General features: G+C 42.6%; 1 pseudogene; it reads right to left on the bottom strand.

Annotated features, from left to right (window-relative positions):
• Positions 1-6,118: 6,118 nt before the first annotated feature.
• LOC127911092 (uncharacterized) lies at positions 6,119-17,944 on the bottom strand (annotated as a pseudogene).
• Positions 17,945-22,963: the final 5,019 nt, after the last annotated feature.

The following is a 22,963-nucleotide window of genomic DNA, read 5'->3' as shown; positions in this document are numbered from 1 at the left end:
CTTTCTGTGGAACCGAGATGAGGAGATTAGTGTATAGATTAGTATATAAAACCAGTGTTTCTCAATCTGTGGCCCGTGGACCGGCACCTGTCTCTGGGATGTTGCTGACTGGATCTCGGCTTGGTTAGCTGACAGCAATTTAGTCTGTTTTCAAGTACTAGTTTTAAATCGGTCTGAAGCACCCTAGCTTACGTATGTATCCCTGATACAGGAAAGATCACATTTGCCCGGGAACAAAAACAGTTGAGTGGTGGTGAGCAGATTATTGTTTGCTCGGAGAGGGCAACCCTCTTTAAATGGCTTGTAATTTTCCTCTTTCAACACTAGGAGTCACCCATGACTTGTAAATTCAAAGGCCCTTAATGACGATGATGATGCTACACAGTTAATACTCTATGTACGAATGTAGCCTTGATTGGGCAGTGCTCAAAATGTGCCTATTAGTGCCGTAGAAGCAAGAGTGCGAGAGGATGGACAAGCAATCACTGATTAAAACCACGTGAAAATGTGTTAATGTATGCCATGTTTGGGCTGACTTTCAATTTCAATAAATCGCAGACTGTCGGCCACACTTGATACACTAAACTTATACCATAGCCCTTAGGTAGACACGCCATAACGTTGTTTTCTGTTCAAGCAGAGGAGTAGTAATGCATTTATCGACCCAGAAAACAGCGAACATAACAGTGAACATAACACGCACCACCCCTTCTACGGGCATGTGGGGGAGGGTTTTTAAAAATGTAACAGCCAATAGAAATGGCGCCACTGGAATCCAGCAGATGTTTCGGCTAATACAATATCCTCCAGGCCTCCAAAGGAGGCATGACAACAACACGATTTGGAGGTATGGTTGCGCGAGACTAGCGCGAATGTAACTGAACAGATAGATATCAAACCTGGGTTGTTGGTCTCACACAAGACTGTGTTAGCCTAATGAGCAAAGCTATAGCCAACAGCATTAGTCCACATGTCTCAGAAAGATTAGGCTACTCATCAGTAATCACATGAGCGTTTGCCTGTTCGACAAACCCCTCCACTACACTATAACTATACTTATTAATAGGTTGAGCATATAAACATAACTAGGCATTGCTAAGCATGTGCTCATCAATAGTATTTAAGGGAGAGAGCCACAGATGAAGTGTTCCTGTGGAGATTTAAAAACCTGTTGGCTGAATTTGTCAAAAGTGACATTTAAGTTGGCAGAGGGACCAAATCTATATCGAGGGAATACTGTCTCAACATTCACCTCAGAACAGGAGAACTCCAGGAGAACTCCACAAATGTTAAATCTAGAATTGGCTTCCTTTTTCGCAACAAAGCATCCTTCACTCATGCTGCCAAACATACCCTTGTAAAACTGACCATCCTACCAATCCTCGACTTCGGCGATGTCATTTACAAAATAGCCTCCAATACCCTACTCAACAAATTGGATGCAGTCTATCACAGTGCAATCCGTTTTGTCACCAAAGGCCCATATGCTACCCACCATTGCGACCTGTACGCTCTCGTTGGCTGGCCCTCGCTTCATACTCATCGCCAAACCCCCTTATCTCAGCAATTCTTTCTTTGGGCGCCTCTTTCCCGTTCTCTGCTGCCAAAGATTGCAACAAACTACAAAAATCTCTGAAACTGGAAACACTTATCTCCCTCACTAGCTTTAAGCACCAACTGTCAGAGCAGCTCAAGGATTACTGCACCTGTACATAGCCCACCTATAATTTAGCCCAAACAACTACCTCTTTCCCTACTGTATTTAATTAATTAATTAATTTATTTTGCTCCTTTGCACCCCATTATTTTTATTTCTACTTTGCACATTCTTCCACTGCAAATCTACCATTCCAGTGTTTTACTTGCTATTTTGTATTTACTTTGCCACCACTGCCTTTTTTTGCCTTTACCTCCCTTATCTCATCTCATTTACTCACATCGAATATAGACTTGTTTATACTGTATTATTGACTGTATGTTTGTTTTACTCCATGTGTAACTGTGTCGTTGTTTGTGTCGAACTGCTTTGCTTTATCTTGGCCAGGTCGCAATTGTAAATGAGAACTTGTTCTCAACTTGCCTACCTGGTTAAATAAAGGTGAAATAAAAATAAATAAAAAATAAATACTGTCTCCAGTACCCCCGTCTAACTTCTACAGTCATTGTAAACAAACAGACCATGTCATTATATTGCACGCACACACAGTGCATATCATTGGCCGTCGCTGCAGATTGTCATTACACCCGATTGACTTAGACACCTCTGATTAGCCTCTTATGAATAAATCCCATTATTAAATATTAGACAGAACAGGCAGTGCTTTAATCCAGGGATAATAATCCTGGGCCAGTATGGGCAGTAGATTTACACAACATTGGAGATATAGATTACAACACTAACTAAATGGGAGATGAAGGGAAATAGCAGAGGGCACTTAGCAATAAATGTGGTCATGGGGGAACTGAAATTACTAGGTGTCTCTCTTACTTTGTGTCTTTGTGTCTCTATGTCTAGATACATATATAGTATACCCTCCAACCATACACCCTGAGTTTATTACCCCCTCTCCCCCCTCTCTTCTGTGGCCATAAGGTCCAGCCTAACCCTAACCGTTAGCAGCCCGTAGCCTTAGTCAGTTGTGTACCGTATTACCCCACAGTCACCTAACGTTACCTCAGACACATCACTAATCTGGGCTCCAGTAATCCTCCTGTTAGTCCCACCCAGTCTGCCAGGCCCAGAGAACATCTGCTGACCCGCGTGTCTTCCAACCCGGTCTGGGGGCATTGGCAGGGCCAGCAGGATCCAACACCTTATCCTCCCCCTCTCTCCCCTACTATCCGATTAGCCTAAATCCTGGCTATACAGCATTTTTAAAGGGATGTGTTGGAGGTAATCCGGGCGTTTAGGAGTTTTACCCTCAGAAAACCTTGTCTGTAAGCACACCGGACAAAACACCCTGAGTGATAAACCTATTAGCCTCCATCAGCCCCTTGAGATGTCCTGAAAACACCTTGGGGGATAAACCTGGGAGAGAAAACAGTTTATGGGGGAAATATCTTGCTGCATAGTCACCCTGGTACCTGCCACCAATGGCACTCTACACACAACATTTTATCTTTCTTCTACTATACTAAGCAATTATACACAGGGGCGGATAGAGGTAAGAAGAGAGAACATTTAAAAAGATTAGATAAACCATACCCGGATTACTGTAAAAGATGTGGTTCAAGGTTTTTTATGTCCTCCTTTGGTAGCCTGACTGTATATTTGCACAAGTCTTTACTTTGTGTATTAGGAGCTTGTGTGTCAAATGTCTCTATTCAACCAAATATGGGTGTGAGAAAATCTGTTGCTTCATTGTGTCATTTTGCCTGTGCGAATGTCAATGTATGTTTGTCTATGCGTGTATAAATACATGAAAACTCACCCAGTTAGTGACCAGACCAACACTTCAAAACAACAAACAGACTAATGTACATTCAAGCCTGTCACACCTATCATTACTGCACTACCAGTCAGAAGAGGAACGGAATCCTAGTCTTTGTGGTACAGAGTTCAACTGGAAAAACTACTTGTACTCAGTAATTAATCTTATACAGGAAGAGTAGAGCTTGCATGAACTTGAACCAAAAGTTTGGAGTAAGTCCGAAAGGCCTGGCCCCTATATTGCAACAGACAGTAAGAATTGCCTAATATCAAAGCAGCTACGACTGTACAACCTTCTGGATTCAGTAAAATGCCTGTTTCATTTTGGTTCCAATGGCGGCAACACCAGGGTTGTGGGTTTGATTCCAGCACAACAGCAGATGACCTTTAGCTTGAGTCCTAAATGGGTAACTTCTGACTAATGATACAATTAGTCAATCCTCATTTACTAACTAACTAACTAACTAACTAACTAACTAACTAACTAACATGGGTGGAAGTAATGAATTATAAATACTCTCATTAATGTAGTTGAGTAGCTTTTCCGAGTACTTGTACTTTTTCAGAGAATTTTTCAAAGTCAGTAATTTTACCTAAGTATATTTTTAATGAAGTATTGTACTTCGCTACCTTTTAAAACCATCCACTACAGAGTACAATTTTGTAAGCTATCCATAATAGTAGTCTACGGAAAGTTCTGTGGGCGGCATCACTCGCAAACAGGCCAATCAAATCAAGCTGTCCACCCCAAAAAATAACTTTGTGCGAGAGATGCGTCGGGAAAGGTTTTTCATCAAAGCGGTGTGTCTGAAAAACAATTGAGACCGCGGAGGCTGAAGAGTCAGGAAACAATCGAGACACAGACCCAGGACTTTTCTCAATTAGAAACTCCTGCATCCTCTCCTTCGTCCTCACTTGCCTCGTTTTGACAAAGGTCAAATGTAATCGAGGAAAGGTTGCGTGGTGAGGGAAAGTTGCTGAAAATGCGCTGGTATGAAATTAGACTCTCCTTCTCCAATCGCGTGTTATCTGGCAAATTACGTTTACAGGGTGGAATCTCAAAATAAATGTATAAAGTGATTTTTTTTAAAGCTAGTTGTGCAAGAAATGTTATGGATAAAAAAGATAAGTAGCATATCATCATTGTTCAATGTTGGCATGCCTTTCTCCTTCCTGAAAACAATAGCTTATTCAAAGAGTGCGTGACAGATTTCAAAACTCTTCTGCGAAGGACTCAGGAAGGATACACTTGTGCTTTGTCGCCAAAAGGAGGCTATTGAGGATTTTCTTCTTCTTCTTATTCGGGGTTTAAAGGCAGTTGCCATTCAATATGTTGCATCACTGTCCCCAACTGGACTTCAGTATAAATCCATTATACCTTGTGATACAAAATGGGGTAAAAAACACTCTTCCAACTAACCCTAAACTCATTAAAAACCATTACAAACCCACTACTTTGACCATATCTGCTCCTGCTCCTGCACCATGCCAATGGTCAATGGCCTGGGACGATGGGGCACCACCACTCAACACAACCTGTAACTCTTCTGAAGTCAAATCTCGTACATCCAAGTACATCTCTGCAGCTGCCACCACAGCATCTATATTCTGGGATTTACTTTCCATTTATGCAGCACCGTTGATAGCCATTGCTATGAATACTAAGAAGCCAACCTCTGTGGTGGCACAGATCTTCAACTCACAGGGATCCTCTCAGGATCCCTCAGCCTTGACCCATCCTCCTCTACCATCTTCACTGCCTCAGCATATGACACCTTCTGCACTACTCTGATTCTGGTGACAACACCTGCCTCCCTCACACCGGACACTTCCGATCCTCAGAAATATGGGCACACCTACAGTACTTTTCCACCCGACCTGATACCACATATGAATCAGCCAAAATATCCACTATCTCTAAGAATCTCACTCTCACTTGACCAAACTCATCTTTATCATAACCATGTCCATCGATGCAAGGCTCGGGCTCGAAGCTCCTCACCACAAATTCCACTTCACTTAAATCTCCCTCATTCACTTCCATTTCACCTCCAACGCTCGGTCTGGCGGACATCTCACTCTTTTTGTACTTGACCCCAGTCTGCTTCGACACACCATGTCCTTTTTAATCTTCATCAAATTCAGATTCAATCTCTGCTTCCAACCTCAACCTTCAACCTCTGCTCATTCTCTTCTTCCTATTTTTTCTCCTCCATTACTCCTCTGAAATCAAACTTTCCGTGTCCCTGTCCCAATATTACTCTTCTCCCGTCCTTCATGGAGTCGTGGCTGCCAACGAGACATTCAAAACTGTAATATCTCATGCTTCACGGCGTCGTGGCTGAACAAAGACACTATGAACATACAGCTGGCTGGTTATACGCTGTACCAGCAGTATAGAACAGTGGCGTCTGGTAAGACAAGGGGCGGAGGACTATGTATATTTGTAAATAACAGCTGGTGCACGATATCGAAGGAAGTCTCGAGCTATTGCTTGCCTGAGGTAGAGTATCTCATGATAAGCTGTAGACCATTACATTTACATTTACATTACATTTAAGTCATTTAGCAGACGCTCTTATCCAGAGCGACTTACAAATTGGTGCATTCACCTTATGACATCCACTAGAACAGTCACTTTACAATAGTGCATCTAAATCTTAAGGGGGGTGAGAAGGATTACTTATCCTATCCTAGGTATTCCTTAAAGAGGTGGGGTTTCAGGTGTCTCCGGAAGGTGGTGATTGACTCCGCTGTCCTGGCGTCGTGAGGGAGTTTGTTCCACCATTGGGGGCCAGAGCAGCGAACAGTTTTGACTGGGCTGAGCGGGAACTGTACTTCCTCAGTGGTAGGGAGGCGAGCAGGCCAGAGGTGGATGAACGCAGTGCCCTTGTTTGGGTGTAGGGCCTGATCAGAGCCTGGAGGTACTGAGGTGCCGTTCCCCTCACAGCTCCGTAGGCAAGCACCATGGTCTTGTAGCGGATGCGAGCTTCAACTGGAAGCCAGTGGAGAGAGCGGAGGAGCGGGGTGACGTGAGAGAACTTGGGAAGGTTGAACACCAGACGGGCTGCGGCGTTCTGGATGAGCTGTAGGGGTTTAATGGCACAGGCAGGGAGCCCAGCCAACAGCGAGTTGCAGTAATCCAGACGGGAGATGACAAGTGCCTGGATTAGGACCTGCGCCGCTTCCTGTGTGAGGCAGGGTCGTACTCTGCGGATGTTGTAGAGCATGAACCTACAGGAACGGGCCACCGCCTTGATGTTAGTTGAGAACGACAGGGTGTTGTCCAGGATCACGCCAAGGTTCTTAGCGCTCTGGGAGGAGGACACAAAGGAGTTGTCAACCGTGATGGCGAGATCATGGAACGGGCAGTCCTTCCCGGGAGGAAGAGCAGCTCCGTCTTGCCGAGGTTCAGCTTGAGGTGGTGATCCGTCATCCACACTGATATGTCTGCCAGACATGCAGAGATGCGATTCGCCACCTGGTCATCAGAAGGGGAAAGGAGAAGATTAATTGTGTGTCGTCTGCATAGCAATGATAGGAGAGACCATGTGAGGTTATGACAGATCCAAGTGACTTGGTGTATAGCGAGAATAGGAGAGGGCCTAGAACAGAGCCCTGGGGACACCAGTGGTGAGAGCGTGTGGTGAGGAGACAGATTCTTGCCACGCCACCTGGTAGGAGCGACCTGTCAGGTAGGACGCAATCCAAGCGTGGGCCGCGCCGGAGATGCCCAACTCGGAGAGGGTGGAGAGGTCTGATGGTTCACAGTATCGAAGGCAGCCGATAGGTCTAGAAGGATGAGAGCAGAGGAGAGAGAGTTAGCTTTAGCAGTGCGGAGCGCCTCCGTGATACAGAGAAGAGCAGTCTCAGTTGAATGACTAGTCTTGAAACCTGACTGATTTGGATCAAGAAGGTCATTCAGAGAGAGATAGCGGGAGAGCTGGCCAAGGACGGCACGTTCAAGAGTTTTGGAGAGAAAAGAAAGAAGGGATACTGGTCTGTAGTTGTTGACATCGGAGGGATCGAGTGTAGGTTTTTTCAGAAGGGGGTGCAACTCTCGCTCTCTTGAAGACGGAAGGGACGTAGCCAGCAGTCAGGGATGAGTTGATGAGCGAGGTGAGGTAAGGGAGAAGGTCTCCGGAAATGGTCTGGAGAAGAGAGGAGGGGATAGGGTCAAGCGGGCAGGTTGTTGGGCGGCCGGCCGTCACAAGACGCGAGATTTCATCTGGAGAGAGAGGGGAGAAAGAGGTCAGAGCACAGGGTAGGGCAGTGTGAGCAGAACCAGCGGTGCCGTTTGACTTAGCAAACGAGGATCGGATGTCGTCAACCTTCTTTTCAAAATGGTTGACGAAGTCATCTGCAGAGAGGGAGGAGGGGGGAGGCTTCAGGAGGGAGGAGAAGGTGGCAAAGAGCTTCCTAGGGTTAGAGGCAGATGCTTGGAATTTAGAGTGGTAGAAAATGGCTTTAGCAGCAGAGACAGAGGAGGAAAATGTAGAGAGGAGGGAGTGAAAGGATGCCAGGTCCGCAGGGAGGCGAGTTTTCCTCCATTTCCGCTGGCTGCCCGGAGCCCTGTTCTGTGAGCTCGCAATGAGTCGTCGAGCCACGGGGCGGGAGGGGAGGACCGAGCCGGCCTGGAGGATAGGGGACATAGAGTCAAAGGATGCAGAAAGGGAGGAGAGGAGGGTTGAGGAGGCAGAATCAGGAGATAGGTTGGAGAAGGTTTGAGCAGAGGGAAGAGATGATAGGATGGAAGAGGAGAGAGTAGCGGGGGAGAGAGAGCGAAGGTTGGGACGGCGCGATACCATCCGAGTAGGGGCAGTGTGGGAGGTGTTGGATGAGAGCGAGAGGGAAAAGGATACAAGGTAGTGGTCGGAGACTAGGAGGGGAGTTGCAATGAGGTTAGTGGAAGAACAGCATCTAGTAAAGATGAGGTCGAGCGTATTGCCTGCCTTGTGAGTAGGGGGAAGGTGAGAGGGTGAGGTCAAAAGAGGAGAGGAGTGGAAAGAAGGAGGCAGAGAGGAATGAGTCAAAGGTAGATGTGGGGAGGTTAAAGTCGCCCAGCACTGTGAGAGGTGAGCCATCCTCAGGAAAGGAGCTTATCAAGGTACATTGATGAACTCTCCGAGGGAACCTGGAGGGCGATAAATGATAAGGATGTTAAGCTTGAAAGGGCTGGTAACTGTGACAGCATGGAATTCAAAGGAGGCGATAGACAGATGGGTAAGGGGAGAAAGAGAGAATGACCACTTGGGAGAGATGAGGATCCCGGTGCCACCACCCCGCTGACCAGAAGCTCTCGGGGTGTGCGAGAACACGTGGGCGGACGAAGAGAGAGCAGTAGGAGTAGCAGTGTTGTCTGTGGTGATCCATGTTTCCGTCAGTGCCAAGAAGTCGAGGGACTGGAGGGAGGCATAGGCTGAGATGAACTCTGCCTTGTTGGCCGCAGATCGGCAGTTCCAGAGGCTACCGGAGACCTGGAACTCCACGTGGGTCGTGCGCGCTGGGACCACCAGATTAGGTGTCCGCGGCCACGCGGTGTGGAGCGTTTGTATGGTCTGTGCAGAGAGGAGAGAACAGGGATAGACAGACACATAGTTGACAGGCTACAGAAGAGGCTACGCTAATGCAAAGGAGATTGGAATGACAAGTGGACTACACGTCTCGAATGTTCAGAAAGTTAAGCTTACGTAGCAAGAATCTTATTGACTAAAATGATTAAAATGATACAGTACTGCTGAAGTAGGCTAGCTGGCAGTGGCTGCGTTGTTGACACTACACTAATCAAGTCGTTCCGTTGAGTGTAATAGTTTCTGCAGTGCTGCTATTCGGGGCTAGCTGGCTAGCTAGCAGTGTTGTTTACGTTACGTTGCTTAAAAGAACGACAATAGCTGGCTAGCTAACCTAGAAAATCGCTCTAGACTACACAATTATCTTTGATACAAAGACGGCTATGTAGCTAGCTGTGTAGCTAGCTACGATCAAACAAATCAAACCGTTGTACTGTAATGAAATGAAATGAAAATGTGATACTACCTGTGAATGCGACCGGGTTGTTGAGTCCTATTCGGTAGACGTTGGCTAGCTGTCGGCTAGCTGTTGGCTAGCTGTTGGCTAGCAGAGTCTCCTACGTTAAGGACGACAAATAGCTGGCTAGCTAACCTCGGTAAATTAAGATAATCACTCTAAGACTACACACTCTAAACTACACAATTATCTTGGATACGAAGACAGCAAAGACAGCTATGTAGCTAGCTAACACTACACTAATCAAGTCGTTCAGTTGAGTGTAATAGTTACTACAGTGCTGCTAATCGGTGGGCGTTTGCTAGCTGGCTAGCTGGCTAGCTGCTGGGCAAATAGCAGTGAAGACTACGTTAGGACGATGAAATACGATAATTATGCAATTATCTTTGATACAAAGACGGCTATGTAGCTAGCTAGAGAGTTTTCATCTGTATTTTTCGTAGCTGTTTACAGTCCATACCACCACAGACAGAGGCTGGCACTAATACCGCATTGAATGAGCTGTATTCCGCCATAAGCAAACAAGAAAACGCTCAACCAGAGGTGGCGCTCCTAGTATCCGGGGACTTTAATGCAGGGAAACTTAAATCCGTTTTACCAAATTTCTACCAGTATGTTAAATGTGCAACCAGAGGGAAAACAACTCTGGACCACCTTTACTCCACACACAGAGACGCATACAAAATTCTCCCTCACCCTCCAATGGGCAAATCTGACCATAATTCTATCCTCCAGAAGTGCCAGTGACTTGATCAATAAAAAAATGGTCAGATGAAGCAGATGCTAAGCTACAGGACTGTTTTGCTAGCACAGACTGGAATATGTTCCGGGATTCCTCCGATGGCATTGAGGAGTACACCACATCAGTCATTGGCTTCATCAATAAGAGCATCGATGACGTCATCCTCACAGTGACCGTACTTTACATACCCCAACCAGAAGCCACTCTAAACCAGAAGCTTATAAGAAATCCCGCTATGCCCTCCCTCAACGTGATCAAGACAAAGGAGAAGATTGTGAACTACAGGAAAAAGAAGACCGAGCACGCGCCCATTCTCATCAACAGGGCTGCAATGGAGCAGATTGAGAGCTTCAAGTTCCTTGGTGTCCACATCACCAACAAACTAAAATGGTCCATGCACACTAAGACAGTCGTAAAGAGGGAACAACAAAACCTATTCCCCCTCAGGAAAGATTTGGCATTGGTCCTCAGATTCTCAAAAGGTTTTACAGCTGTACCATAGAGAGCATCCTGACTGGTTGCATCACAGCTTGGTATGGCAACTGCTCAGCCTCCGACCACAAGGCACTACAGAAGGTAGTGCGAACGGCCCAGTACATCGCTGGGGCCAAGATTCCTGCCATCCACGACCTCTATACCAGGCAGTGTCAGAGGAAGGCCCTAAAAATTGTCAAAGACTCCAGCTACCGCACAGCAAGCAGAACCAGTGTGCCAAGTCTTGGTCCAAGAGGCTTCTAAACAGCTTCTACCCCTAAGCCATAAGACTCCTGTACATCTAATCAAAAGGCTACCCAGACTATTTGCATTACCCCCCCCTTTACACTGCTGCTACTCTCTGTTGTTATCATCTATGCATGGTCACTTTAACAACTCTACCTACCTGTACATATTACCTCAACTAACCGGTGCCCCAGCATATTGACTCTGTACCAGTACTCTTATCCGTATTTTTTTTAACTGCATTGTTGGTTAGGGGCTCGTAAGTAAGCATTTCACTGTAAGGTCTGCACCTGTTGTATTCGGCGCATGTGACTAATACAATTTTATTTTATTTTATTTGCTAGTGGCCCGGTGGCATCTTGGCATAACTCCAGCATGGGAGCATAAGCAGTGGCATAACTCTCGTCTCGAATTCTTGTCAATTAACATACTCGCATATCGGTTTCCAGGTCATGGAGGAGAGAGGGTTGAGGAAATTCCCCAAACAAGAAAATCCCCCAGTGTCTGCATCTTCTGAAGAGGACGGGGAGGAGAATCCCTGGTAGCGTTGTCAATTTAGCCACTTGTTATTCTATTTAGCAAGTTTTCAGACCCATCCAGCAACTTTAATTGTTAAAAGAGGCTAGCCACAAATTCTGCTACTTTTCGGGCTGCATTCGGGGAGTTTTTCCACCTAGTTTCTAAAGTTTTGATAGCATTTAGTGACTTTTCCAACTCAATTTTGCTGCAAACAAGAGTGGGAGAAGCTGTCTGTGCAACAGACAGACAGAGACGCAGAAGGGAAGTGGGTGTGTGGCGGGAGAGGAGGCAAAATCGCTATGTTGGGGACAGCAGCTATGCCGCAGCAAGGCAAATTGGTGATGTGACGTTGTCGCCGCAATGGCAAAACATCAATTAGCTTCTTCTAGCGACAAATCAAGGAGCCAATAGCTTTTCTCACTGAAAAATAGCTGGCAACACTGATTCCTGGCCGCATTTCAGTGACTGGCTCTCCTTCAAGCATAGGAGAGGTGACAGTGTAACCATGCAATGCAAGCTGCTTAGGGACAGTTTGAAATTAAAGACAGTCCAATCAAGATGCATTTTTTTAATCACTTCCCCAACAGAAAAAATACTTTACTGAAAAAAAGCACACCCTCCACCCTCAGAATTAACTCAAAATAATGTTTACGACAACAAATAACAATAACTGTAGTGAACCTATGTTTAGAAAAGTGGTAATTGACTATACCACTTCAGCATGCTTTTGTGGCACAGTTGATGGCATGCAGGGCTATGGGCCAGAAGGTTGATGGTTCGCCGACCACCACAGACGAGCTCACTCTCACTGCTTCTTTCATTAGGCCCACACTACGATTAGAGCCAGCTGCAGACAATGATCAGCTTAGGGGAAATCAGATTTTCAACATTTTAATGCCATATTGATAATTATATTAATGATATGCAACACATTTTCCACACAGCTAATGAACAAAGCGTACTGCATGGTTTGCGTTTTCTACACCACAATAAATAGACTATGTCAACCTCCCTACTCTGTAGGCCTATCCAGCATTAAGGCATGGGTTAACAATCTCTGAATGTCATTAAACTTTTTGGTGTTTTTTAACAGTTGTCTCTTTCCATTCGTCAACTGGCCTCTGCACAGTTTGGATTGCTTGATTTTATTAGTCAGGAAAAAATATATATACAGTATATACATACAGTACAAAGAATTAAAAAAGTGACCGGGATTGCACAATGAAGTTGAGGTCTTATTTCCATTGTGGTCCTTATTTTTACATTGATACATATACAATTACATAGATACATACAAAAAAAGGTTGTACCATTCATACATTAGCCAGCTTTTGACATTATTTTTTTTAAGTAGTTAGGGTTGATATGGCTTTTGAGTTGCTGTGGTGGTTTGTTCCATTCAACAGCACATGTATATAAACATGTGTTCTTACCAGATAGACTCATATTTCAAATGGAATATTCGAGTCTCTGGCTCTAGTTTTATGCTGGTGGACATCTCTATCAAACGAAAAATAGTTGGATTGGTACCTGGGGGCTAAATCCTTGATAATTCTGTGGACCAGACCAAGTTGAATTAATACTACTCCACAGATGCTCGACCCCCAGATGAGTATGAGGTGGGAGTACGATTCTTACAAGCTTGTTTTAGCTGGTCTGTAGGTACTTTTTTTTAGATGTTTGGGACTGCTGGTTAACCATGATGTGCAAGCATAATCAAAGTGACACTGGACTCTCGCACTTGCCAGAATCTTTAAGGCAGGGAACATCAACTAGATTCAGCTGTGGACCAATTTGTTCTCGAACAGATGGTCAGGGAGCTGGAACCCCACTTTAGGGTGTCTATAGCCAGGTTTCCATCCAATTCACGTGCATATAAAAAAAATATGTATGAAAACAATATGCGCATTTGCTCGTCACTGTTGTGTTTTCATCAAATTGGCTTGTTGCGCATAAAAGTCTGCGAGTAAATAAGCACTGCACATAAAAATAACTTTTGTGGTTAAATTCCCATGTACTGAATAAAAAAATATAAATTAAATGGGTTTAAATCACATTTTCAGCTCTAGGCCTACTGGTGTTTTTGTCACAAGAAAACATGTGCCTATTCTGGTATTGGCAAATGTGCTCTGGCCAACAGCTAGCAGATACACTGCGGGTATAGCCTACATGATTTATTATGGACAAAAGTGCAAAAGACACATTTTTATTTGTCGAACGGCAGCCAAGCATCGATCATCATATCACCAGAACAAGACACTCAATATTTATTGATAGAAGCATCAAGCTCATCACCGTGCACTTTCACCACCCTGTGAAGTTCATCATAATTTATTTCATCTCGTGACTTCAATATGATGGTTATTATATCAATATTTTCGCATAAAAAATGTTTCAGCGCTATTTCTCGCATAATTAATTTTATAGACACAAAATTATCCCACCTTGTCTAGAATATTTTGTTTTGTCAACATTTGGAAAGTTTACCAACTTTCCTGTACTTCACTTGCATAAAAAGGTTGAATGGGAACCTGGTTAATGTCAAGCCATTTTGAGTATGTTGGAATTATATTTTGGACGAATGTGTGACTGGTTGTGTTAAACGTTGTCAATAAAGCGGTGAATTGGGAGCTTTAACAGTGTGCGGTCCTTCTTGTTCTATACTGGTTGTGTTAATGCCACATGCAAAACGTAATACATGTATTTTTTACAATTACAAATATTTAGGCTATATTGAAGCGTTAGGTACTAAGTGCGCAAGGAATTAGCCACTGGATTGGAGAACAAGCAGAAGACACGTTAAACCTGCTGGGAGCATACGTGGCCACATTATTACAGGATGACTTGGGATAATGATGATCCGCAACTATCAGCACATCTCAGTATCAGAAGTAAAAACAGAAGTACAGCCAGACTGAACTGCTACTGTGCCTTGTTGGACCTTATAAACTGCTGAGAGTGGACCCACAACTGATCCAAATGGAATCAAACATTGAAATCATAGGGCTTTTGCACAGTTATTCAAATTACATTTTCCCTGCAGCCTAGAGTTGAATTTTGGACTTGAAAACAATAACGCAATTAGTCATTGCATTGTAGGCTAATCTCGATAGTGTCACTGTTTTGTCCCTAAACAATAGGGGAGCTTTTTGAGCTGTCTCATGTCTTCACTGTTCTTTCATGTGCAATGATGAACCTGGCCTCTCTGCTGCCTATCAGCTATTGCTATTTTGTTGTTTTGGATTCATATTGAAAATTGATGCAGCGTTCAATCCTTTTATGTGCAGTATGATTGCTAGTTAGCCTATTTAGGATCTGGACAAATGATCCACCTAGCCCCATTGTCACTATGAATTGTGGATAGAGGGCAGAATAGAAAGGCTGGGAGACTATAGTATATTGACCTGTGGTATGGTCAAAGTTAGCACATGGAAAAGCGTAGTGCATACGGGAAGTATCAAAACACCTTGATATAGGGGAGATGCATGCAAGCGGTTTAGGAAATATGGCTAGATGGAGTAACTTTAAACGGGATTTTAAAAATGCACTACCCTCCCGTGTGCCCACTAAAAGAACACACAACCCTCCCGAAAGCAAAAACAAAAAGTTAGTCAACCCTACCCTTACCCAGAATGGCGGAGGTGGCTTCATACAAAAACTCTTGTCTCGAAACTTGAGGAAACATGTAGAGGTAAGATAACTAGATATAAATCATAAAAAATGTTGAACTGGATGTCTTTAACAGCTAGTAGCCTTCATGTCTAGCATGCTAATGTTAGCTAACTATCCTTGCAACTAAGTTAGTTAGTTACATAATAGCCGTTATTGTGGCTAGCAAGACGTTGTCACTATGTGTGGAGGCGTACGACATCTGGGCTAGCTAAGAACATTAGCTAGGCTAATGCTAGCTTGCTAATGCTAGCTTGCTAATGCTAGCTTGCTAATGCTAGCTTGCTAATGCTAGCTTGCTAATGCTAGCTTGCTAATGCTAGCTTGCATGGTCATGACACAGTATTTAGAGAGACCTGGCTAGGATTTTTAGCTATGTACTTTCTCCATGTAAATGAGGAATTCACCTAAAAGCCAGTATCAGATAGAAAGGGAAAATTGTATTCTTGTATAAATTGTATTCGACTTTGAAGAATCTCAAATATAAAATAGATTTTGATTTGTTTAACACTTTTTTGTTTACTACATGATTCCATAAGTTTTACTTCATAGTTTTGATGTCTTCACTACTATTCTGCAATGTAGAAAATTGTAAAAAATAAAGCAAAACCCTTGAATGAGTAGGTGTGTCCAAACATTTGACTGGTACTATATATTTCTTCACTTTTACTTACTTAGCTAGCGTCGAATGCAGCTAGCTATTTTAGCCTAGTCAAACACCCAGCCCAAACAGAGAGGGGTGTCATGTTAGCTAGGTGGCTTTCCAACAATGGAACTTTGGTTTTATGAATTTATTGCCACCGGAGCCCGATGGTGTAACTGCTAAACTGCTTGCTGCTGACTGTTCATGGTACTGCATGATTGTAGCGGGTTTACTAACACGTTAGTTCGAGTAGCTATGTTTAAATGCTTTATTTAACATCTTATTTTTCTCATTGAGATGAAATCTGTTTTTCAAGAGACACCTGGTCCAACAGCAGCAGGGGAAACAACTTTCATACACTAACACAACATTGAACAAAATTATAGACACACATACAGTACAACAATTACATATTACGTAAAGAAACACAAATGTCATAACTAAAAAACAGCTCTCCTAAAGACAATTACACTCTTCTATGATATTTACATCGACCAAGTGTTTAAACTCCACCAACATGACTAGATCATCAAATTTTGAAATGTTCAGGAGAGAATTCCAGGACCACGGAGCTGAGTAACTAAAATTATTTCTACCTTGGTCTGTTCTAATTCTTGGTATTGTTAAAAGCAAATAAGAATGGGTGTCTTACCGACCGTTCCACAGGTGCATGTTCATGAATTGTTAATAGTTCATTGAACAAGCATGGGAAACAGTGTTCAAACCCTTTACAAGGAAGATCTGTGAAGTTATTTGGATTTTTATGAATTATCGTTGAAAGACAGGGTCCTAAAAAAGGGACATTTATTTTTTTGCTGGGTTTATATAACATCACTAAAATCTAAAGCCGCCAGTAATGTATATCGAACCAGCTCCTTCCTGGCTTCCAGAGAGAAATAAGCTTTATGCCGGTAATAAATACACATTTCCATCCTGAGCTTCCTTATCAAGTTCTCCACATGAACAGTGAAGCTCAGCTTGTCATCCACCCTCACTCCCAAATATTTTTACACTTTGACTTGCTCTATGGTATGTCCTTCCAATGTAGCAATGACATGACTAGTAACATGCCTGGCATTTGAAATTACTGTGCATTTTGTTTTACCCAAATTCAGAACGAGCTTCAAATCATACAGATTCTGTTCTATGGTGTTAAATGCTCTTTAAGCATTTTTAAATGCTAAAGATAAACTACTACCACTTGAATAAAGAACAGTGTCACCTGCATAGAAATTAACATCCGCTGTTTGACTATGATCCCCAATGTTGTTTATATACAAAATGAACACCAGTGGGCCCAAAATAGAACCTTGCGGAACAGCTGAGCACAACTCTATTGACTCAGATTTACAACCATCTGCCATTACACATTATGTACGTTTTGATAGGTAATTTATAAACCAATCTAAAGCATGACCAGTTATACCACAACATTTTAACCTTTGTACCAACACAGCATGGTCCACGGTGTCAAATGGCTTTGACAAATCAATAATGTCAGACACACATTTTAACTTCTTGTCAAGAGCACAGTGAATGTCATTTAAAACCTTCAATGTTGCTGAACAGTGCTGTGGCCAGACCTAAAACCCAATTGCATTCAATTTAAGATGTTGTCTTCTTGGAGGTAAGCCTTCAGCTGCCTACTAACTAAGGATTCCATTACCTTAGACAGTTTGGATATGGGTCGATAGTTGTCAAGTAGCGAAGGATCTCCACCTTTCAGGAGAGGCCGTACAAAAGCAGATTTCCTTAACTTGGGGATTTCCTTAATGTCAAGTGTGAGGTTAAAAATACATGTTAAATACATGTTGACTATGATGTGACAACGATGTAGGCTGTGCGTAGCGGTTAGCAGTCATGATATGAAGGTTTGGCTTGGAAGGATTTTTTCACCTGGTCACAGACAGCTGATGTGTTGTGCACTGAAGTCCACAAGCGAAGGGAAAGGGTGAGAGGAGAATAGCGCGTAGATAGATGCGAGAGGGAATTATATATTGTGGCAGACCAGGTGGCTTGGTCAAGACGTTTACACAGATCAGATACGGACAGAATTGTATTAGCTCGTCATCAAGTGTGTTTATTTAAATAACAAACAAAGAAAAATGAATAAGGAGACCTCCTCCGGGATACCGTCTTCTGGGCTCCGGGGTCTTGCTGTATCGTATGGGGAACAAAACTGAGATCCCGCCATTATCTCTGGTACTGAGCACGACTATACGGGAATATTTTATTTTAGTACTTTTAATACCTCTGCTAACTAAGCACCTAGCTGATTCTATGGTATATTTGAAATCAGGCCACTTTACCCAGTAGCCAATCAGAGTAATGCCATTCAATTGGATGAACACTAACCTTTTTAAAACATTAGAAAGCTTGAGGTTTCAAACAGTGAGACTTAGGAGTCTCCCCATCCAATCTGGCATATTTCCACACAACAAGTGGGATTTTGGCATGCATGTGACAAGTGGAAGCCATACTGCATCTAAGCCTAGAGCTCTGGGTGCCTGAACTTGCGGCTGCCCGGGATAATCTCATTACAAGAATGAGCTAAGGGAAAATTGCTGACGACTTATATGAAGCCTTGCATTTGGGGAGGTCATATCAGACAAGACAGAAGAATTGTCTGAAACGTTTTAATCCCTCTTAGTGACAAACAAGTGCTAGACGTACTTTTGCTGAGACCGTAAATACCTTGTAATTATGTTTGAATGAACCTGAGACATTTTGATATCAATTCGCTTTAGATTTTAATTAGATTTGGATTTAGTTAGATTTTAATTTAGATTTAACATGTGAGAGTAATTGGGTAGGTTTGAGAAATAAAGTTTCACATTTTTTGAAAATGTTTGAAAGTGTCGGAGCTACAGACAGGTGCATAGTTCAAAGCATCATTACCTAAATATTTTACAGAAATCAAATAAATGAACTAAACAGGCAACAAGTTAAAGGGATAGTTCAGCAAATTTGTCATTTTGATATTTCTTTTCTTACTTTGAAAGCAGTCTACAGACAAGGAGTGACTGCAATCCACACTTTTTTTTGTTACCCACGCTTAGACTAGCCATTGTCAACAAATGCGTAAGCTAGCAATTTTGGACCCAAACCCCATGTATTTTGATAAATCGCTGAACTATCCCTTTAAGGATAACATTTCGGGGATACAAAGTTGATGTAGACATTTGACCATGTCTATTTTCTGAAATGCATACAATTTGAAATACATAGAGTCATAATATATTATATGTATTGTTTTAATGGTATTTGCTGCTCTTCACATGATGAAATGCTATAACATCTTATTTCAAAGTGTTTATCTCTTGCAACACATTAGAATGAATGAATGAGAGAGTAGAATAGAGAGAAGCAGGATTGAAGAGTAACAGAGAGAAAGGGGACACAAATATCAATTAACTCACCTTCAAGTTCCTACCAATGAGAAGAGCTTGTGACTGGCTTGTCCCAATGAAGTAGACAGAACGGGAAGGTAATCTGAATAGAATTTCAATAAAAAGCAGTACAAAACCTTACAGCTACACTCGATCTTCAGGTTAGGAGTTCACAATATCTGATGGTGACAGACTCCTTAGTGCCTTGGTATAGTAGCCATAGCTAGACACCTCTGATAAGTTAAGTGACAACTCAAACTGATCAGCCAATCAGCCACACCCTTGTTCTGTGTCAATAGCTAACGACTAACTAAAGGCCTTAACCAAAAAAATAACTTTAAATACCGCTTCGCCTCATCTCCATTAGTCTGGCTTTATCTCCAGTGTTAAGTCCCCCCTTACTGAAATCGAGGTGATCTTCTCGTCCAACTACGCACCGGCTGGACCAGGCGCTACACAGTAATTACTCCCAGGAGTTCTGCCTTAAGCGTTGGGCAGCTAAACCTCTTTTAACATTTACCCCACTAAGCCCTTGTTAGCACTTTAGGCCGCAGTTAAGACACCTAAATGCTTTAGCTTCCTTTTTTTCCGATGGCGAGGCCTTATAAGTAATCACTACCACTCGGTGGCCACTAACAGTACAGGGAAGGTTGCCCGTGTGGACTGTTATGTGGGAAGAACAATCATGGTTTTTTTTTTGGTGAGGTTTCTGGGTTTGGCACAACTGTTAAGACTCCCTGTAGTTCAATACGTTGATTCTGGCCAAACATGCAAGCTGGTCATTTGGTAGGAAATAAAATCCTGCTAAATGTGTGACCGGGATCATCCTCTCAGACTTCTTAATCTGACAGTTTGTGCTCACCACCCGTTTACAGCAGAGGCCCCTCGAATTACGTTTTTTTTTTTATGCTGGAGGGATAAAGTGGGATTAGTCTACAGCTAGGTGTGCTGTATTGATGGCCGGGATGGGGTGTTTTTGCATCCCTCTCCTTCCCTCTCTCTCTCTCTCCCCAGTCGAGGAGTGAGCATGAGGATCGGGCAGAGCTAAGTAGACTCAGGGTCATTACGCTGTTGCTATGCTTATGCACACACACAGACAGGCGCACACTCTCACAAAGCATGTAAATAAGTCATATTCCTCAAGATATGCAAAGCAACAATGCACACAAATGCTGACATTTACCACAAATATATCAGTAGTATTTGAACATTTGTCATATATTTGACAAACACACATTCACAGTATGTATTTTACTGGAAGAAAATTGGGTTTAAATCCAGTCTGTCTGTCTGGGGGGCAGGGTGCCAAACCAGACAGACATATTGTGAGGGGAATGCTCACTTCATCCCACCAAAAAGAAGAGCAACTCACTAATAAAGGATTTAGGAATTTGGTAAACAGAGTATTAACACAGTTAGCTAAACTGCTAATTTAAGAATCTCCGGATGTAAATCGGGATTTCTGTTCAGCTTGTTTGCATCCTGTATTATGGAGTCACTGTGAGGCAAAAAGGTTAAAAGCGGGTTTAATCTAAAAAAAAAAGCAGGACAGGGCTATCCAAAGGTAAACAATGATCAATTTCTTAAAATTCTGTATATCATAATTTTTCAACAGATTACAAAAAACACACACAATCACTTATTTTGAAGCCTAATCCTTGAGTAACAGTCATCCCTGTTGGTTTGGGACACAAGAGAGTATTTAACTTGTCATATTACTGTACATGACATATGGCCTCTAATATTACAATAAAATAAAATAGAAAATAAATGACTGTAAATAGAAAAAAATGGACCAGAGAAAATGTTGATGTACTTGTGATAAATACATACTACCATTCAAAAGTTTGGGGTCACTTAGAAATGTCCTTGTTTTTGAATGAAAAGCACATTTTTTGTCCATTAAAATAACATAACATTTATCAGAAATACAGTATAGACATTGTTAATGTTGTAAATGACTATTGTAGCTGGAAACTGTAGATATTTTTTATGGAATATCTACAGTGCCGTGCGAAAGTATTCGGCCCCCTTGAACTTTGTGACCTTTTGCCACATTTCAGGCTTCAAACATAAAGATATAAAACTGTATTTTTTTGTGAAGAATCAACAACAAGTGGGACACAATCATGAAGTGGAACGACATTTATTGGATATTTCGAACTTTTTTAGCAAATCAAAAACTGAAAAATTGGGCGTGCAAAATTATTCAGGCCCTTTACTTTCAGTGCAGCAAACTTTCTCCAGAAGTTCAGTGAGGATCTCTGAATGATCCAATGTTGACCTAAATGACTAATGATGATAAATACAATCCACCTGTGTGTAATCAAGTCTCTGTATAAATGCACCTGCACTGTGATAGTCTCAGAGGTCCGTTAAAAGCGCAGAGAGCATCATGAAGAACAAGGAACACACCCTGCAGGTCCGAGATACTGTTGTGAAGAAGTTTAAAGCCGGATTTGGATACAAAAAGATTTCCCAAGCTTTAAACATCCCAAGGAGCACTGTGCAAGCGATAATATTGAAATGGAAGGAGTATCAGACCACTGCAAATCTACCAAGACCTGGCCGTCCCTCTAAACTTTCAGCTCATACAAGAGAAGACTGATCAGAGATGCAGCCAAGAGGCCCATGATCACTCTGGATGAACTGCAGAGATCTACAGCTGAGATGGGAGACTCTGTCCATAGGACAACAATCAAAGTATATTGCACAAATCTGGCCTTTATGGAAGAGTGGCAAGAAGAAAGCCAGTTCTTAAAGATATCCATAAAAAGTGTTATTTAAAGTTTGCCACAAGCCACCTGGGAGACACACCAAACATGGGGAAGAAGGTGCTCTGGTCAGATGAAACCAAAATTGAACTTTTTGGCAACAATGCAAAACGTTATGTTTGGCATAAAAGCAACACAGCTCATCACCCTGAACACACCATCCCCACTGTCAAACATGGTGGTGGCAGCATCATGGTTTGGGCCTGCTTTTCTTCAGCAGGGACAGGGAAGATGGTTAAATTTGATGGGAAGATGGATGGAGCCAAATACAGGACCATTCTGGAAGAAAACCTGATGGAGTCTGCAAAAGACCTGAGACTGGGACGGAGATTTGTCTTCCAACAAGACAATGATCCAAAACATAAAGCAAAATCTACAATGGAATGGTTCAAAAATAAACATGTCCAGGTGTTAGAATGGCCAAGTCAAAGTCCAGACCTGAATCCAATCGAGAATCTGTGGAAAGAACTGAAAACTCCTGTTCACAAATGCTCTCCATCCAACCTCACTGAGCTCGAGCTGTTTTGCAAGGAGGAATGGGAAAAAATTTCAGTCTCTCGATGTGCAAAACTGATAGAGACATACCCCAAGCGACTTACAGCTGTAATCGCAGCAAAAGGTGGCGCTACAAAGTATCAACTTAAGGGGGCTGAATAATATTGCACGCCCAATTTTTGAGTTTTTGATTTGTTAAAAAAGTTTGAAATATCCAATAAATGTAGTTCCACTTCATGATTGTGTCCCACTTGTTGTTGATTCTTCACAAAAAAATACAGTTTTATATATTTATGTTTGAAGCCTGAAATGTGGCAAAAGGTCGCAAAGTTCAAGGAGGCCGAATACTTTCGCAAGGCACTGTACATAGGTGTAACGAGGCCCATTATCAGCAACCATCTGGCCTTCTTTAGACTTGTTGAGTATCTGTAGCATCAGCATTTGTGAGTTTGATTACAGGCTCAAAATGGCTAGAAACAAATAACTTTCTTCTGAAACTCATCAGTCTATTCTTGTTCTGAGAAATTAAGGCTATTCCATGCGAGAAATTGCCAA

Source organism: Oncorhynchus keta, chromosome 23 (assembly GCF_023373465.1).
Source record: "Oncorhynchus keta strain PuntledgeMale-10-30-2019 chromosome 23, Oket_V2, whole genome shotgun sequence".
Taxonomy (NCBI): Eukaryota; Metazoa; Chordata; class Actinopteri; order Salmoniformes; family Salmonidae; genus Oncorhynchus; species Oncorhynchus keta.
Note: the sequence above shows the minus strand (reverse complement) of the source record. Positions and strands in the feature narration are given on the sequence as shown.